This window comes from Vicugna pacos, chromosome X (genome assembly GCF_048564905.1).
Source record: "Vicugna pacos chromosome X, VicPac4, whole genome shotgun sequence".
In the NCBI taxonomy this organism is placed as follows: domain Eukaryota; kingdom Metazoa; phylum Chordata; class Mammalia; order Artiodactyla; family Camelidae; genus Vicugna; species Vicugna pacos.
In genome coordinates, this window is record NC_133023.1 from 75,087,703 (window position 1) to 75,095,323 (window position 7,621).

The following is a 7,621-nucleotide window of genomic DNA, read 5'->3' on the forward strand; positions in this document are numbered from 1 at the left end:
TACATAATGCTAAAGCACATTTCTCCAGGAATATATAAAAGTTCTAAACTCACATGTATCTAATAATGTAGACTCAACTTATATCAAACAAAACTAACATAAAGGGAAACAATTTCCCAATAAGAGTGGAAGAATTTTCAAATGATTCTTTCATTAAATGATAGATTGAAATGTACAAAAACATTAGTAAAAACATTAGAAATTTGAAGACCACAACTAACAAACTTGATCTTATGAATTTATACAGAACCCTGCACACAAGAAGTAGGAAATATACATTTTTCTCAAGCACATATGGATCTTTTATGAAAATTGACCAAAGATTAATCCACAAATGTTTAAGCAAATCTGTAAGAATAATTATACAGACCACATTCTCAACAATGAAAACAAAATAACTAAAAATAGTACCATACTTTTGAAAATTACAAAAAAACCCACCAAAAACCCATTGGATTCATATGTCAAAAAACCATAATGGAAAACAGAAAAAATATTTAGTGCTAAACAACAATTAAAACATAACATAAACTTCATGAGACACAGAATTTCAAGGACATTTTATAGCCTTAAATGTTTATGTTATAAAAAACTAAAGGCTGAAAATTAAATAGATAGGCATTAAATTTTAGAAACAGAAAAATAACAACAGAATAAATTTAAGGATAGTGTGTATTAGAAAATAAATACAAGAAAAGAAATTAATGAAGTAAAAATAATCATTCCAATAAAGAGGATCAACAAAGAAAAAAATGGTTCTTTGAAAATCACGGATAGACTTGCCTTTGGCAAGACTGATCAAGAAAAGAATTAGAGTGAATAAATAGTATTCGGAATGAAATGGAGATGTAATATAGATTCAGTAGAGGTTAAAAATAATAACTACAACTATCAACAATTTTATGTCAAAAATTCTAAAGAAATAAGATAAAAATTATCAAGTTTTATAAAGAAATATAACTTTAAACTGAGTCAATACAATAGAAGCCCTGACTAGACTGATAACCATTAAAGTAATCAAATCAGTAGTTAAAATTCTTCCCTATCCAGCCCTTCACCACACAAATAAATGGGACCAGACTTTCATACATCTTTCTAAGAAACATTGGAAGAACAGATCATTTGAATTGTTGAACAAACTTTCCAGATATTAGAAAATCAGGCAATTCTTCACAATTCAGTTTTTTTGAGGCTAGTATAACCTTGATGCTGAAGTCAGATAAGTAAGTTATGAAGAAAGAAAGTTATTACCTAATATCAATTAGGAATATAGATGCAAACATCTTCCAAATATAAGCAATTGAATAAAGAATATATATTTTAAAATTATGACCAAGATAGGCTTATCCTGTCAGTGAAAGATTGATTTAACATTTGAAATTCTGTTTACATAACCAACCACATTAATGGACTAATGGAGAAAACCTACACCTTTACATCATTACATGCAGAAAAATCATTTGACAAAATTTGCCATATTCGGCTAGCAAATTAAAAAATAGAAAGACATTATCTTATTTTCATAAGGAGTATCTTTCCAAAACTGTGAAAAACATTATGCTTAATAGTATAATCTTGGAAGTTTTTCATGTACCAAAGGAAAAAAAAAAGGCAAGATAAGGATGCTTGCTATCACCACTTCCTACTAACACTATAGTGAAGGCCTCAGCCAAGATGATCAATTATAAGAAAGAAAGAAACAAAGTGTTCATTACTTACAGTCAAGAAGATTGCACACATAGAAAATACAAGAGAATTTATAAATAAATTATTAAAATTAATAAAAGTCTTCAAAAAAGTCTATGATTATATCAGGTCAATATTCCAAATCAACTGCATGCCTAATTACTAGCAGCAAATAGTTATAAAGTGTAATGTTACAAAGGGATGTCATTTAAAATAGTAACGAAATATATTAGGCACTTAGAAATAAATTCCAAAGATGTGCAAGTCATTTTTTAAAAATCATTTTAAAACTCAATTGAAAAACATTAAAGAAAATCTACATAGTTTCAGAGAAACTCCAGTTTGTAGTTTAGAAGAATCAATGTCATAAAGATGTCAATTCATCCAAATTATTCCAGAAATTGAATTCAATTTAATTCCAATCAAAATCTTTACAGTGTTTTTTGGCAGAAACTGAACAAATTTATTTCTGTAGAAATACAGTAAGCCAAGAGTAGTTGAAACACACTTAAAGAAGAAGAAAGATATGGAGGAATTTTCTCTAACAGGTATCAAGGTAACATAAAGCTACTGTAACTATGCCAGTGTAGGGCTGGCCCAGAGATAATGAATAGACTATTAGAATAAATTGACAAACAAGCAATATCCAAAAATCCAAATACAGAAATAACTACTATAAAGCAAAGAATCTAACACTAAGAGAAAAAAAGGATTATGTATATGAAAACATAATTCACAAAAGAGGAACTCTAAATGATCAATAACACAGAAAAATCTACTCAACTTCAAGCCTGAGAACACACAATTTTCCATCCACCAAAATGGCAAAAATTTAAGCCTGTACACCAAGTGCAGCTGAAGGAGTAGAACATTGAGAACACAAACACAAATCCAGTCCATCTGGAAAATACTTTGGTGTTAATGTGATAAATTTGAAGATGAGCCTATTCTATGACCCAGCAATTCCATTCCTAGCATATAACTTAAAGAAATGTGTGCACATGTGTACAAGGAGACATATACAAGAGTGCTCATAGGACATTGCTTGCAACAGCAAAACACTGAGACAACACTAATGTATACCAAAAAAGAATGAATAATTAATGTGTAGTATATTAACCTAATGGAATACCATCCTGCAGTGAAAATGAATGATGTAGATCTACATGTGTCCGCATGGATAAATATCCAATATATAGTGTTGAGCAAATCACAAGCTGCAAGTTATACCACTTATATGAAGTTTTAAAATGTTGAAAACAGTATTATCTATTATTCAACAGTATGCATATGTAGTGTATAGTGTAAAGACAAAAATAGAAATAATATGCACCTAAATCAGAATAATGATTTTTCTGGAGTGGAGGAAGGGAATCCGACTGCCTACTTCTCGCAGTATCCTCATATTGTGAATCGCTTAGGGTCTCTTTGGATCCTTTTATACGGAGACTAAATCCATTCATGAGTGCTCTGCTCTCATGACTTAATCACTTCACAAAGGCCCCCCACCTCTTAATATCATAACTTCAAGGGTTAGGATTTTGACACATGAATTTTGAGGAGACATAAACATTCAGACCATAGCACTCTACCGCTTTGCCTGAGATGATACAAGTGAAAATCTCTGGTGCTCATCATTGAATTTTGTAGGAATATATTCTCTTTGATTTAGCTGCATCTGATGTTATGATGGTTTTTTATGTTGAGTTTAATTATTTGTAGCAAAAAACAAACAGATACTTTTTCAAAGTCTATGTTTTAAAGATTCATAAAATTTGTTTTTAAATAATTAAAAGTATGTTTAAAAAAGATAAAAATCCAAGACTCTCTGATCAAATATTAGAACATTTTTAAATAAAATCTGACCCCAAATTATTTGCTCTTAGCTAAGCTGGAAAGGTTTCTAAAATATTAATAAACTAGAAAGTTATCTTTCTATTTAAAATTGTAGAACAGTTCTGAATATGCTGCAAGCTCTTCTGCTCATTTTACATTATAAAGCCCAGCAAACAAAAATATAGCCCAAATTTATATTTTATCATCTTTCAATTATTCACCCTGCCTACTAAAATACATGAAAGCCTTTGTTAAGTATGCATGATTCATATGAGAATATTCAATGGGTATATAATGGACCTGTATTAAAAAAGTTTTAATATTTATTTATGAAATACTATTTTGGCTGAAGGTGCCAATTAAGTTCACTAAAACCTGAAAGCTCTTGGGTGTTCTGAGGTTTAAAATTCTAGCAAATTTTAATTAAAGAGACTTTAATTAAATGGATGAATATTTGATATTGTAATTAGAAAGTATCATGGAAGCTATAATAATGAGACAAAACAACTTTTGTGAAAACAATATTATTTTTATCAGCCTAAGAGTTCAATTAGGTTGAGAAAATGGATTGATAAAAACAACCTCAGCAGAAATGCAATCAGGTTACCTTCACTTCCTATGAACAGTAGCCACTCAGAACTTATAAAAAGAAAGGTTATTCTAGATAAATAAAACACTCCGGGAAACTAAGCTAGGCACTAACTTTTAGGCAGAAACTCTCTCATGGTACTCTATGACTATACTAAGTAAATAGGAATCCACTGGCCTAAAGACTAAATACATAATTCAAAGTGGAGTAAGCAAAGCCACCTGGTGAGGTCTTTTTGTGTGCCACCTAATATAAATTGCTACAATAAAAGGAAAATATTTTGTTTAAAACTTTCTAATTCCATTTGGCAAGATGCCCTATCCCCTTGTCTCTCAGAATTAATCAGAATTCACAGTGACTGTTCACCTCAAACAAATTGAAAATGTAAGCTTACTATTGAAAAGAAGACATAAGGAACCTGTATTATTGCCGGTGATGAGAAAAGGAGATCCTGTATAAACACACACACACACACACACACACACACAGAAAAAACAGTTGGGATCAAGGAATCCCATTATGTGATGTTGTTTAATAATATTTCTGCTTCCACAGCTTTTGTAAATAAAATTGAAATTAAACTAAAGAAATAGACACACTGGCATTTTGTGTCCTTCTTGTTCAATTATCCTTGTCACCCAATTTGGATTTCCAATTTTGAATGCCTCCAAAAATGTTCCTTAACTTCTCTCCCTTCTCTCTGCACCCAGCAATCTCTTAATACTTTGTATTTATTTATATTCAAGGATTATGAAGTTCATACTAACAGGAAACCTGTTTTTAAGTAACTGGTGGGAATATCTCTGTTCACAACCACACTTCAGTTTTGGCAGGTAGTTAGATGAAATCTGGGTCAGAGCAGCATGGGTCTGCATAGGAAGGATTAGCCAGCCTGGAAGCAAAGAAAAGTCTCATTAAGATCAACACCTACTTTCTCTCGCCAGGCGTCCTTGTGTGAGTGGCATCGTCTTTAAACCCTGCGTGGCAATCCCTGAAGCACTGCCATGGTGCCCAAGGAAGATAGGGCGACCTAGAAGTCCAATTACTTCCTAAGGATTATCCAACTTCTGGATGATGATCCGAAATGCTTCATAGTGGGAGGAGACAATGTGGGCTCCAAGCAGACGCAGCAGCAGATCTGCATGTCCCTCCGCGGGAAGGCTGTGGTGCTGATGGACAAGAACACAATGATGCACAAAGACCATCCAAGGATACCTGGAAAGCAACCCAGCTCTGGAGAAACTGTTGCCACACATCTAGGGGAACTTGGGTTTTGTGTTCACCAAGGAGGACCTCACTGAGATCAGGGACTGCTGGACAATAAGGTGCCAACTGCTGCCCGTACTGGTGCCATAGCCCTGTGTGACATCACCATGCCTACCCAGGACACTGGTCTGGGCCCCGAGAAGATCTCCTTCTTCCAGGCTTTGGGCATCACCACTAAAATCTCCAGGGGTACCGTCAAATCGGAGTGATGTGCAACTGTTTAAGACTGGAGACGAAGTGGGAGCCAGCAAAGCCACATTGCTGAACATGCTGAACATCTCCTCCTTCTCCTTTGGACTGATCATCCAGCAGGTGTTTGACAATGGCAGCATCTACAACACTGAAGTGCTTGATATTACAGAAGAGACTCTGTATTCCCACTTCCTGGAGGGTGTCTGCAATGTTGCCAGCAAATGTCTGCAGATTTGTTACCCAGTTGTTGCATCTGTACCCCATTCTATCATCAATAGGTATAAGCAGGTCCTGGCTTTATCTGTGGAGACTGATTATACCTTCCCACTGAAAAGGTCAAGACCTTCTTGGCTGATCCATCTGCAGTTGTGGCTGCTGTCCCCGTAGCTGCCACCACTACTGCTGCTCCTGCGGTCGTTGCAGCCCTAGCCAAGGTTGAAGCAAAGGAAGAGTTGAAGGAGTCAGACGAGGATATGTGATTTGGTCTATTTGACTTAATCACCAAAAAGCAACCAACACAGCCAGCTTTATTTGTGAAACAAAGAAATAAAGACTTAATTTTCTTTAACCCTCTAAAAGGTGCTCTCAAACCTTGTTGATCATGAAACAGCCAATAAAAAGGTCTCAGAACTTAAGAGAGAACTTATTTTCTATTATAAGGAACTCAAATATCATGAGGGAGTAAGTAGACTACAAAGGGAAGAGTTTATCTACGTTTAACACATTTAAATAGATTGCTTTAAACAACCTCCCTAAGGTTTGTGAATATGCCCCTCCATTCCTCATGTTGTTTGCACAATCAAATAACAAATTAAGTGAGCTCATGGTCTTAAAACAAATTTCAATTGATTGTCAGTTGCTCCCAGATTGGAAAACTCTGTTTGGTAGATCCATTTTCCAAAGAGGAAGTAAGCCTGATCCATTGTATGTGCTTTTGTCTCAGGATTCTGCAAGATCCATTGCAACAATCAGTGTAGGTTGGAATTGGTCATTTGGACCAGTTCCTCCTGACTTATTTAAGAACCACTTCCTGAATGCTTGCTACAATAAAATGCTGCCATTTTTTTTTCTGTTCTGGAACTATCCAATCTTTTTTTTTTCTCTTTACTCTTACCTGGTTGTCAAGTCCTGAAAGGAAAAGACTTTTCTTTAAAAAACTTATTTGTCCATAAAGTATTTTTTTTTTTTATAAATTTGTGGAACACCAACAGAAGCTCATGGAATATAAAGCACACTTGGTTTAAAGTAGACAGTAAATATACTTCTTATCGATATGTTGAAAGAAAAGACCAAAATTGGACTTCCATGCTTTTTTAAAACTTTATAACACATTAGGTAAATTTTAAAAAAATTATTATATTAAGAATTTTTAAATTACTAATATGCTGAAATTGTAAGTCTAGACAATCAGCATTCCTTTCAAGCTTCCTTTTTCCATATTCATAGGACATCCTACTATTCTGTTATGCCATATTAGCAGTTACATAGTGAAAGATTTTTCTTTCACATATTAAAAATCTAGTTTTTAATAATAGCTTTATTGAGAGATCTACATGCCATAAAGTTTATTTATTTAAGTGTACAATTCAGTGTTTTTTAGTAAATTCAAGGAGTTGTGAAACCATCACCACTATCTAATTCTAGATGTTTCCATCACCCAAAAAGGAAACCTCCTACTTTAGCAATCACTTTTCATTCTTTCCATGGCCCAGCCTAGGCAACCACTAATCTACTTCCTTTTTCTATAGATTTGCCCATTTGCAGTTCATATAAATAAAATCATACAATATGTGGCCTTTTGTGTCTGGTTTCTTTCACTTAGAATAATGTTTCAAGATCCATCCATATTGTGAAATATATCAATCTCTCACTTTTTTAATTGCAAAATAATATTCTATTGTATGGATATACCATATCTTGTTTATGCATTCACCAGTGGATGGACATTTTGTCTTTGAATAATGCTGTTATGAACATTCATGTACAAATTTTTGTGTGAACATATGTTTTCAATTCTTTTCAGTATATACGTAGAAGTAGAATTTCTGGGTC

At 33.5% G+C, this 7,621-nt stretch overlaps 1 pseudogene; it reads left to right on the forward strand.

The window, feature by feature from the left end:
- Nucleotides 1-5,115: 5,115 nt before the first annotated feature.
- Nucleotides 5,116-6,168, forward strand: LOC102537739 (large ribosomal subunit protein uL10 pseudogene; annotated as a pseudogene).
- The last annotated feature ends 1,453 nt before the right edge of the window (nt 6,169-7,621 follow it).